We start from the raw sequence: 12,560 nt of genomic DNA, 5'->3' as shown, positions 1-12,560 counted from the left end.
TCTTAGCAAGCCACAACATGAACACACTTAAAGGGTTAAAATCCCAGGAGCAGCAGGCCTTATGAATGCTTAATATGGTAACTGTCACTGAATGAAAAAGAAAACAAGGGAAAAAAAAAACAGCTTTTGTGCTGGAGTCACCACAAAATGAGTCGTGGGCATATTAGTACATGTAATGAGTCATCAAACAAACCAATATAAGGAGTCCAAGTGTAAGGGGCAAGTTTAGTTTGGTTTATAACACAGCATTCTAATCAACATCACCGAGCTTCCAGAATCTTCTTTGATAGGCATGAGCACTGGTGAAGCAAGTTCATTTTGTCTGGCTTTTGACAGAATGTAATTACCGCTCGCTATGTAATAAGGTAAAACATAACATCATTAAGGAGTGTGAATTTGCACATGCACATGCAAGGTTTGTTTGTTTTTAAATGCTGGTAATTTAAAGGCGAAATTGCCTGGGTGCAGCCGTCTGCACAGGTGAACGGGTAAGAGGGGGATTATTCTAACAAGTCTGTGTCTGCAGTTTAATTTAGGGTGTGTATGTTAACTTGTGTGTGCATGTCTTCTTTTCCAAAGGCCAGCTTATTGGTGGCTTCTGTTATGTTCTAGCTGTGTGCAGAAATCACCAGTTTTGAAAACTGTAGGCCTGCTTAACATGGATTTAAGAGTGGCTCATAATGCTGTGGAAAATATCTTTGCTTTCAGCACGACAAAGATACGCAAACACAGTGGTGAAGCTGTAGTGCCTTCACTGTACCAAAGCCCAAAACAACTGCCAAAACAATGGCCCTGTGAAATGATAATTGTTTAATGCCTTGAGCACGGAGCATTAACCTTGAGGCGAACTCAGGGGACAAAAAAACTCAGTCCAAAACAACTGGTGTTCACAAACAAAGGACGATATTTTACTGAAAAACATGGGTCACAGAATTGTTTTCTCCTCGGCTCAGGACAAACTGCTTGAAGGGCAGATTTTCTATAAGCCAGGTGTATTTTGGCAGTATCTTATCTTCATTAAACAAGAGGTCACCTTTTTTGGCAAGAATTCCTGAAGTAGCGCAAATAAATATTTTCCATTTTCCATGACTGGACTGAGTGGTATGTCTCTAACAACAGCTTGTTATAAGATGGGAAATTCTAGACAGTAGCAACAGTGGCAGGTCAAGGAGAAAGAATTTACACAGTAATTAAACTTTCAAGCGTAAACATTTCCTGCTACTCTAGAGCAATGGCATCACTCGTGGACCTGCGCACACTCTCACAAACGTGCAAGCGCTACAGCAACAGGAAGGCGTGCACATTACGAAGCCTGCCGGTTACACAGACCCTTGACAAAGTGACAATAGCAGGAATGGAGGCAGGCAAAGGAAGGATGTGTTTTGGAGTGCTTCGCACATTGTGAGGAGCTTCCTTAAGTCTGATGGACGCAGCTGAGGAAATGCAAAGGAAATGAGGGTGGGAGAAAGAGGGAGAAAGAACTGCCAGAAATAATCTCTACAGTCAATGTGGAGAGTGGAGGCGTAACAGATTACAACACATTTCTGCTTTTACCCTTGCTTTGCTGATCATTAAAGGTAACGTTTCTCAAGACCTCATCAAGTAAAATGACTGAAATCACTGAAAACTACCAGAAGAAGCAAGATGAAGGCTGACGCAGCTGATCAGACAGCACCCACAAATGACAGAGACCTGAAGACGGGAAAGGTCGGACTCTCTTATGCTTTTGTAGATTAGCTGGACACTATTTCTGAAATTACTAAAACACCTGCCCAATTTTTGATTACTACATGTAATGTGTCAAACAACAACAACTGACAGTAGTATTCACTGCTAAAGTTGTTTATGCAAATGTATATTACTCATTATCAAAGTCAGATATAGAAAAATGTGTGGCACCATGTAGTTCAAAACACTCCTACCAATCACAGCAACCCAACAGTGCTGCGTATGTACACTTACCAATGTTCCTCATTGCTGAATCCTCTTCAGATGAAAGCCAGGTGTTCACCAGTGAGCTTTTTTAACGAAGGGATAAAACATCAAGTCTAGCTGATACAACGCTGCCTTTCCTCAGGGAGCGACCAGGTTTGCCGAGGAATCTTCTAAGTGAATTTAAGCCATACAATTAAAGGTATCCAAAGACGGTGTCACTCACTGCCCATGATCAAGACTCCAGACTCTGCCCTTTCCTTGTACAAACCAAGGCATATAGATGATAGTCATGACCTTTCATCGTAGAGCAAAATTGGCCTTTTTATTAGAGAAGTGCACTCGTCACTGCAGGCAGCCAGAGCTGAGTCAGGTCTTCTGGGAAATGGGGTAAAATTTACCCAAGCCACACGTAATATGAGGGCATATCTAATTCCTATCTGTGCTCATTACACCATGTGGGTGTGCGTGTACGTGCGTGAATTATGTCTTAGTGGGCACATAAGTAGCTGAGTTCACCTTGGAGTGCAGGATGGAGATGAGAAGCTGGTGTTGGGGACGATGACTGAAGTATGGGAGAGACCCCGCGGGATAAGAGCTCAGTGACTGCTGTTACCGCTTAACACCAGAGCTTTTAAAAAGGTCATTTAAAAGATAAACGAAAAGTATAATAAAAGGCAAGCAGTGTAGCAGGCAAACGGGTGTCTACTTGAATGAACATATGGAGAGCTAGCAACGAAAGTCACACTAAGTGTACACATACGTTCACTGCAATTTACTGGTTTGAAAATGATATTTTAGATATAAAGTATGCGTGAATGAAAAAAGCTAAGAAATGCTGTACATGCCCCTATAATGCTCATTTAAGCTCCTCTCCATGCTGTTCAAGTTTAAATGAGAGTAATGTAGCCCCATTTTGGACAGCCCTTTTTATTAAGGAGATAATGAATACCCTGGGTTGTTTTCTCTCATTAGGTCCATGCTTCTTCCATTTGGTGTCTGTGCTGGCAGTGGCCCTTCTAAACAAAAATGTCCCAAAAATCCTTGAAAACGGTCTAATCATTAACTTGAAAAGCTTTAGAAATTAGCATAAAGTATGAATCACTGCTGGAGAACCACATTTAGCAGCCTGTAGAGTTCTTACAGCATGTTCAGCATTAATTAATTAATGTATTTATTAATAGAGAGCAAGAGAAAATAGGAAACACAGGAACATTGGGGAGACCATGCTGAAACTCAACAACAACAATGTCCAGTCCCTCAAACAGTGTAAGAATGGCTGTAACAATTTCTTTAAAGATTAAAGGACTTAAAGGTCTAAAGCATGCTCTGATAGCTTTTTTGACACAGCACTTTAAAAATCTCACTAGCATTCCACCTTTACTCCCTCTGCTTTTCCCCTATAGTATAGTCAGTGGTTTTATGACATTATCAACATTTCTGGGCTAGCATGGGAACGCGGATCCCTACTATACTCTGGAATGAGTCATATTAGCATCTGCCTTTTAGCACCTAAGACCTCCACTTAAGGAAGGTGACATAATGCTGTTTTTTTTTTATCCCCCTAACATTTGTTCCTACATCCTTCTCTGTGTTCCATTTCTTCACCATATCTGCTAACGGGGATGACGCAAGGAGATCAAACCCTCAAGCCATCAAAGCCCTTCCAAGTCTCAGGCCACCTCCACAAATTGTTAACCATGTCATGAACAAAGTGGCAGTTCGAAGCCTGAGACATCTTGAAATCCTGTCCTTCACACTGGCTGGTGTTATTAAAGGGCTTTAGTGCGGCTCAACACCAAATCCATGACATCAATCAAACGCCTCCAACAGATGCTTATCTTACAAATAATGAAGCAATCAACATAACCACTCAGCATGCTAATTACCTTGCGCTAGCCTGGTCGTCCAGGGATGCTAGGCTCCAAAAGGCGGGTGGGGTATGTTTGCATGCCTTTTCACAGACAGACACTTAATTACCAGACGACGGAAGGCCGTGTCATCAGTCATGATTGAACAGATGAATAGGTAAACAGCACTGCACTGTCGTAGAGTCTGCCAGGCTAGCGCAGCATCATGACTGATCGCGTGACACAGTGAGCACCACTTGAAAAATGAGCCTGAGGGACAGTAACAGCGGTGTGATCACACAGTGACAGTGCTGTGTGATCATGGCCCGGGACTGTAAGTGACCTAAAATAACAGGAACTTACTGCAGATCACTGCACTTAACTGAGCCAAGTGGGTTGTCACATAGTCTAATGTATTTGCTGATTTATGGTCCAGACCGGTACTTTTAAAATCCATTTCTGACTTATTGATTATGACATACAGAATACCTGTGAGATAATATAATCAGTGGTGTAATTGTAATTGCAACGCTATATTAATTTACACAATGCAACATTTTTCTTTTCAATCAGGCTGCTTTCCAGATACATGCCAGACACAGAAGTACAAAATGATACATTTAAAAAATAAGGCACTTTGACACAACCTACTGACAGTCTATCAAACTGCCACAATAAAATGAGTCAAGCACAAGGGAGAATCTCTCATCCGATTTGATGGCTCACGGTAGAAGAGAGCAAGGAGACCCAAGCCGGAATGAATGTGAGTGGCCTTCCCCTGGTCTGTTTATGACTGGGCTCGTTAAACAGCAAACGCCTCACCCCGCGGAGCGAGTGTGTCCCTGCAGCTCAGTGTTGAGAGTGCGTGTGCCTGGACTCTACCTTTCTCTACCATATACTTCTACCTCCATCTCCATCTCCATCTCCATCTCCATCTCCAGGCTATGGCATCCTCCACCCTTCCCTGGCACCTCCTTGTCTACTCTTAACTCATTTTATATGCCCAAGGTATCGTTTCCTCTTTATATTTTTTAGCTCGCCAGAAAACGTGCCACTTTTGTGTCTGTAGGGCAGGCATTAACCGGCCTATTGACAATGAAGAAGCTTGGCATGGAGAGAGAGGCTGAGGGGCAGAGCTTTGAGACGGCCTGCACAGACTTTCTCTCAGAAGTTACTGTGGTGACAACTTCCTCAGGAAATGACCACAGGAATACGCACCAGCAAGAAAACACGCCAGCGGGAGGGAGCAAATGGACGTGAAGGAAGCAAAGGCATTGGCATCATCATGGTTTGAGAATTTACACCACTAGTCAGCCCCTTATCTTGATTTTCGACATCTCAGCAATTCAGCAAATAGCAAATTCAGAGTATGAGTTAATGTATGACCTGCTCTGAGGGTGTGTGAAAAATCTACTTGACGGTGTAGATGTGTAGTCTCAGGTTAAATAAGACATCCAGTGAACTCAACACACATACAATAAAATATCACACATTAACAAGAAAATCGAAGTGTGATTCCTATACAGGCTTAACATCCCTGCAGCGCTGACAGATTCTCCTCTGCAGTGTCTGTACTGGCTCCAAAATGGGCAATGCTGCAGTCAGCCTGGCCAATTTACAATCCGTCACAACACCGTTAGAGAGAAACACGGCATCACCTGCTTCTTCATCGATCCAAGTGGAGAGCTGAAGAGAAGCACTCCATGACCAGCTGAGGGCAGCACAGACACTGCACATCTTGGCATCCTTAAAGGATCATAGATAAAGACTTGCAGAAGAGGTATTATTCATGTTGTGCTAAATACTCAAAGTACTCTAAGAGAGACATCCAGGATGTGCAGATCTGGCCAGGCTGCACTAAATCTGCTCTTCAGGTGGGTGCCAAGCTAAGAGGCTGCCTGTAATTTGCACACATATCTCCAGCCAAGGGGTAGGGTGACCTGATGTTGGTATAGCCGATCACCTATGTTCATTGATTGTTTGCAGGTTGGCTGGCGGATGAAGAAAGTAATATTGATTTTTGGAGCACGCTGATATTGAGATTTACATATGTGGTGGGGTAACACTTCACAGCTTTGTAGTAAATTAATTCTGTTTTTTAGACAACCTCACTTAGTAAAATGTACTGCCATACATCCAATACAGTGTAACATCTCATCAGACTCTGATATATCAATATTATTAACGATAACAGTTTAATAACTCCATACAATTTTGGGGGTGGCTTGATAATACTAGACGCTCTAGAGCATTCAAGAGGCCTGTTTTCTTGTCCCCCAAACCATGCGCTCTTCAAGGTGTTCCACTGTATCCATGGAGATGCTGTTGGCACAGTCTCCACACCTCTTTCTTTCAGTCATATAAACACAAACACTGATGCACACACATATACACATAAGCACACCTGCAAACATGCACACACACAAACACACACATGCACACACATGGTTGTTTTGCCAAATCTTTTTTTTTCTCCTCTGGGTGTTTTATTTATTATAAATAGTAATTCTATAGACTGCATGGAAATGAATTTGCCAGGCTGACACCTCTCTCCATTTTATTCAATATTAATGTCATCTCAGATTACCAGACAATTCTGCTCTATCCCCATGAGAAACCGACGGTGCTCAGACAGAGAGACAGAAACACAAAGGAAGAGAGAGAGAAACAGACATGCAGACAGAGAGAACAAAATACAGATCAAGAAAGGGAAAGAGTGACAGCTTGTGTTTGGTCAAGTCACATAATCTAGTCAAATCAAATTTCCAAGTCAGAAACAAAAACACACAAACCTGAAAGAAGCTTCACAATCTGCTCTTTTGAAAAAAACATATGCTATTACCATAGGACAGACAAGCGGGTCCCTAACTAGAGATTTATTTTATCAATATGAAGGTAATTTCTAATAAGGCATCTTATAATAAATACAACACAAACACATTAAAAAGCAAAGATATATTCTTCTGAGCTCCCTTTATCCTGCATTTAAATGGTCACAGTTTTCCAGCCAAGATTACAAGATGGTATTCAAAACATGACAGAAAATAAAGACCTAAAAAGTCTAAATCTAAATAAGAGGGAAAACTGATCAAAAAACAAGTATATTAAAGCAAAACATCTTTGCATTCTGCTATAGAATGAATAAATCAATAATACAGTGCCTTTATTGTACTTTTATATTGTTTATAGAGATTGAGTAGGTGTTAGTTTGAATGCCATTTCACTCTAAAAGCATACTGATTGCTGCTCTGAAATAGTGTCCTCTGATTTGTGGTAAATAATAAAAAACTAATGTTTGTTAAAGGAAACTAATGTTTGTTAAAGGAATCTGCTGACTGTAGGCAGCACTATGAAAAAACACAGTTCAGATTTGCTTTTCCTCTTTACTGAATCAGATATACAAGGTTAGACAGGGTTAGCTAACTAGCCCTACACATTGTGTCCCTGTGCTAAAGATACTGTATGACTGTATAATTTATATCACCTCTAAAAAGACTTGTCTGGATGGCAACATTCATTGTTTAGACTTTAAGGGTACGGTTACGTGTGTCTCATGTAGGGCTATAATGTTAGAGGAGAAAAGCACCACACACCTGTCTGAATGAAGGCTTAGCTGTCGGATCCTTTGCTACAGTTTCTGTTGGGCAACCTCCCTCCCCCCAAACCACAGTCAGCCATGAGGAGCACATGGGGAAAGTCATTATGAGTCTCAAATATATCAATCAGAGTATCAGCAGTCATGAAATAGGTTGAGAATAGCAATGAAAGAGGACGATAGCGTCACCTCAGAGGAAGAAGAGGTTAGAGAGCTACGCTGAGAACCTACTGGCTAGTTCATTGGTTCCTGACTTCTTCATGCAGAGCTTGCAACAGGGAAAACTAAGCTAACAAGTGAACCATTTGCTTTGCTATTGCTGAATAACACAAAAAAAAAACCAGCTTTTATGAAAAGAGAAAAATCCACAGGAAGTGATACGCCATGAACCGAGGCACTTGGAGTCACCTCACTCAGCCTAGATATTTGATGCAAGTAACCTGACTGGTAAACCTGAGACTTTGTTTGAACAAAAGCATCAGGTAATGTCCTAGTGTCTCAGACCTGGAACCAACAGCATAGATGAATCATACAAGACTGACAGGCTGCTAGGTCAGTGAATAGCAATGGAAAGACACACACGCACACACACGCGTGCACACACACACACACACACACACACACACACACACACACACACACACACACATGCAAACTCACTTGATAAGTTCAAGAAGCAATATTGTTTATACTATTGGAAAAGTGATGCAGTCACACTGGGTGTTTGACTGTAGTGAAAAAAATCACTTAAGAGTTATTTGTGTCATACTAAAATTCCTATATCTATATGTCAGTCTCTAATAAACTTTTTTACTTACTTAATTTACTGTCACTTACATTTGTATCATTAATCTTCTAATTATATATTAAATATTAGAATGTTATATTATTAATGATGTTATTTTTAGATATACTATTGGCTTTTTTATATTTTCCATTTTCTTTTTTAATTATTTCTTTTTTCTGTTGTTCTGCATATTTGTTGTTTGTAGACCCATGAGCTACTAACTGCTGTAAAGGCCACAGCTAATAGGGATTTAAAAAAGCAAAATACTAAGACTGAGTCAGTCAAAAAGAGATTTCAAGACATATATCAAAAAGATGAACTAGGCTATACGTGCAGAATGGAACACTTGCAACCAGACTGACTAATGATATTGTCACTCCGGCTTGGCCTGGCTGCATTTCCACTGGTAGCACCACACACCACACATCCCTACCAGTTTGGCAGTCGGCAGTGATATCTGGCAGATAATTTGTACATTCGGACTGAATGCTAATGCGCATATGGTACTGAGAATTAATCTCCGCGTGGGGTAGCGCAGTCGAATTATCTGAAATTCCTGGTTTGATCCAGTGCTGCTTTTATGTGACAGAGGACAGAGTCTCACTGGTTCCCCATTTTATTTCCAGAGTGACGTAACAGTCAAAATACTGAGCATAGAAGGGGCTCTTCTGCTGAAGCACTTGAGAACAACTCGAAATGTGTTTGATTCATTTGAAGAGTTTAAATGTGGAGTCTCTCTCCACTGAGGTGAAAACAGGAAAACCATCCTTCACAGAAGAGTTAAAGTATATTGAGACTACATACAGAATACATAAAGAAAATACATAAATACATAAAGAAAATGCATGGATCACATACATACACAGACACACACACGCATACACACATACACACACACACACACACACACACACACACACACGCAATGCTGTCTTCATCATTACTTGGTGAATACAAGTCCTGTAGTACTGCAGTAACATAAAGGCCCTGACATTTGCAATTTATGGGGAAAATGGTTCCAATTAAATAGCTAATGCAAAACCGGGATTTTGAAACTCTGGATGTTCATGTGGCTTTATATATCAAAGAGCACCAGACTACATATCACGTGGAAAGCTTGTCGGAACTGATATAGATAAACTAAGAGCGGCTCTTATGGGGAACAAAACAGATGCAACTAATAATGCTGTTCTTTTAGTCAAACAACCGCAGTGAAAGTTCACAGCAATCAGCCAAGATAATACACCCTTATCCATGACGAGTCACACTTCCTCTCACAGGTATTGCCATGGAAACAGCAGCCCATCATTGAGCTTATGACACCCATTCGCCCGTTCCCAAAGTCAGCTGCCATCTGTTCCCGTGGCAATTTCATAAGTGTTCTCTGCGGAGGCTCATTAGCAGCCGTCATAACCTCTTGACCATCGAGTCTGTGCGCCATCCCAGGCAGTGAGGCCGCCTGCTCTGGTTCTTAAGGTCTAATCACAGCCGGACACCTACCAGCACTGACCCTCTAAATCACATGACACCCCCATGCCTGCACCACTGTGGGCCACCTAGTCTTCCTCAGCCCTCATGTCAGCTCAGGTAATCCTATTAGTCCTCACTGCTCAAAACCGCTGACTTTGGCATGACTACAGAAACCTCATGTCTCTTGGAGTGAACCCCCCCCATCTTTCCGGAAAAGATTCTCCTCTTCTGCAGGTTTGTGGAAGGCACAAGGGAGATTGTGTTTACAAAGTGGTTTTGAGAATACTAAAATGAGAAAAAAATAAATATGGCATTTATTTTGAGGTACTGAGAAAAAAGGATGCTGAGGGAGGATACAGGGTGCAAAGTGCAGATCTGCTAGCTGTATCATTCCAGGGCAAAAGGTCTGCAATAGAGATTTCTAAACAATTAAGTTACTAGCAAAGCTTTTAGTAGCTTAAATAAAGCAACAGACAGAACTGCGCCTTAACATCAAGAGCTGAGAAAATCCCAGTCTTATGACTGAAACATGCAAAGAGTACCACAGTGTATAAAACGAAGCACTTGAACTAGAAAGTGTGGTATTAGTCAAGTGCACTAATCTCACTCTTAAAATATCTCAGGTTAGTTACTAAAAATGTATTTTGCAAGAGGCTTTCCTGGAAGAATTGTCTTGAGCTGGATTCATGGTAGTAGTTTTTTTCTAAGAATATAAGCCTAAGAATGTAAAAATGACTTTACTCACATCAATTTCAAACTCATTTGTTTATCACAGACTGACTAATGATCCCACTTGTGTGTTTATTTTGTTTACCTGTGGCTCTGCATGTTCATGTGGCTGTAGACTCGTGATAAGTCACTGTTTGGCCAGAGATGAATGTGTTAAATAAGACATTAGATCATCAATCACAAATAGGTGCAACTAATCACTGGAACAGGCTTTTAGGACATACTCTGGTTAAAGCAAACCCATTCCAAGTGTGAACTGAGCGCCACGGATATTTCAGCAGCTCTAGTCAGCCCAACTCAAGCCAACTGCACCAAAGTACAATGCAGGTGTGCTGATCAAAAGAGAAAGGATGATATTGCCCCTTTTAAAGCTTGCTGGCATGAAGTGTGGCTCATACTATAAATGCCAACAGCAGAAGCACCAAGCTAAAGCGCCATGGCAGACCATAAATCCTCTAAAGCTATAAAAGAGCTCCTGGAGTGAACAATTAGCTGATTTGAGAAGTCCAAAAAATGCCACTCAGGTCAATCCTTTGCTGGCTCGTTAGCATGACGAGGACTGGCCTATGTCAGTGCATGACCCATAAGGGGGGTATGGGAGACCAGTGGAGGCAAGGGGTGTGAGGTAGGGTTATGGACAAAGAAAGGACAAAGAATTCCAGGAATGCTGCACACACTTCAAGCTGCTCGCTCTGCTCCTTAACTCCCCTCACTTTATCTCCCACTTACCCCCCCCCCCCCCCAGGCTCTAATCACTGCAATGCCTGGCCACACCCACTCACCCACCAGAGGGGTCACTGCCCCCAAAGACCTGTTGTCACCAGTACCATGTCCTTCAGTGCCCCTGCTGTATCACATCATCAAACAGTAAATGAGCCCTAGAGGAACTAGCCAAACAGTCTAGCAATCATCCCATGGTATCCGATATGCAAGTCATGTCTTAATGTCAAAACATTTCCAGGCAGTGACACCACCAAAGCCTAAATAAAGGCCGTGTAAACGGCCTGAAATATTGAACTCTGCACTCCTCTGCCTATTTCTACCACTTTTTTGCTTCTCCCTCTTTTGTCCTTTCACAGACACCGCTGATTCCCTTGGCTGACCCAAGGCGCCTCTGTCCTCTGAGAGAGGGCCATGCCTGATAGTATCGTTGGCCAGGAAGGGAAAACGGATGGTAAAACGCATTTCCCCACTGAGCACAAGGGGCTGAGCGTCGGGTGACGCCCTGGCTCCCTCCCTGCACGTAGAACATTACAGAGCATTAGATCCAGCCACTAGCGCCAATTCCACTGCCGGCCCTGACGGCTTAGCAGGAGCTCATTTTGGGGGGTTTTCCCTGTGCTCTCTCTCTTATTTCACCGCAAGCTGTTGTTTCGTCCTGTTTGGTGGTTTGGGAACTGCTGAAAAGCTCTGGTCCAGGGGGGCTGGGGAATATTTACACAGACAGCACATTCCACACCACATCGTACCAGTCTCTCCAGGGGACAGCTGTTGAGTCTGGAAATGTGCTGACGACAGGTCCACTTACCTGACTGGGTATAACCATGGGTAGACTTATCATTTCAGTAAAACTACAGTGTGACCAGAGAGCTAGAATCAGAGAGAGAAAGAGAGAGAGAAAGAGAAAGAGAGAGAGAGAAAGAAAAAGAGTGCAATGGAGAGGGGGAGAGACACCAAGGGAAATCTGAATACAAGCTTGCTTATTGTTCACACTCTTCTGGCTGTGCCCTGATAAGCCTGTGGGAGAAAGCTTGCAGATAAGAGCCTGAAGACGTTCCCAGATGTTCACTGGTTGGTGGGATGTGAGCCATTTCCCTTCAGTTCCTCGATAAGGCAGGAGGAAGACCATCTGCAGGTTGGTATGGCTCTTTTGCCCTCCTTTGACTCTAGCTGGGGCAGAGGCCATGACAGGGCAGCTGATCTGCTCTCTTGCCTTCTCTGGCCTCGATTATGATAATGTAACACCAGTTTACACAGGTGAAGGCTGACATGTCCATAACCACTCCCACTGGGGAGGAAATGTGGTGTGCATGTCACTCCAACATTTAAGGGGGTATGCATTTCACTGAAAAAGCCCTCATGTCACCTTGACCTAAATCTCATCTTTATGGAGCACCTGTAACTACCATTCAAAGCATAGAGGTTTTAACAAACAGAAAAGGGATTGGTGAATTGCCTTAAATTCTCTATAATAGCA

At 42.4% G+C, this 12,560-nt stretch overlaps 1 protein-coding gene across 6 annotated transcripts in view; it reads right to left on the bottom strand.

Annotated features, from left to right (window-relative positions):
- The window catches only part of tmem108 (transmembrane protein 108), a 42,048-nt gene that overhangs the window by 26,724 nt on the left and 2,764 nt on the right, over nucleotides 1–12,560 (bottom strand). The window contains exon 5 of one of the 6 annotated variants that reach the window (XM_027004349.3): nucleotides 11,892–11,953. The exons of the other annotated variants lie outside the window; for them this stretch is intronic. The gene's annotated coding sequence lies outside the window, so the exon portion shown is untranslated. The remainder of the gene's footprint in view (nucleotides 1–11,891; nucleotides 11,954–12,560) is intronic. 6 annotated transcript variants of the gene reach the window in all.

This window comes from Electrophorus electricus, chromosome 1 (assembly GCF_041902795.1).
Source record: "Electrophorus electricus isolate QZ-2024a chromosome 1, ASM4190279v1, whole genome shotgun sequence".
Classification (NCBI taxonomy): Eukaryota; Metazoa; Chordata; class Actinopteri; order Gymnotiformes; family Gymnotidae; genus Electrophorus; species Electrophorus electricus.
This window is presented reverse-complemented; position numbering and strand designations above follow the sequence as displayed.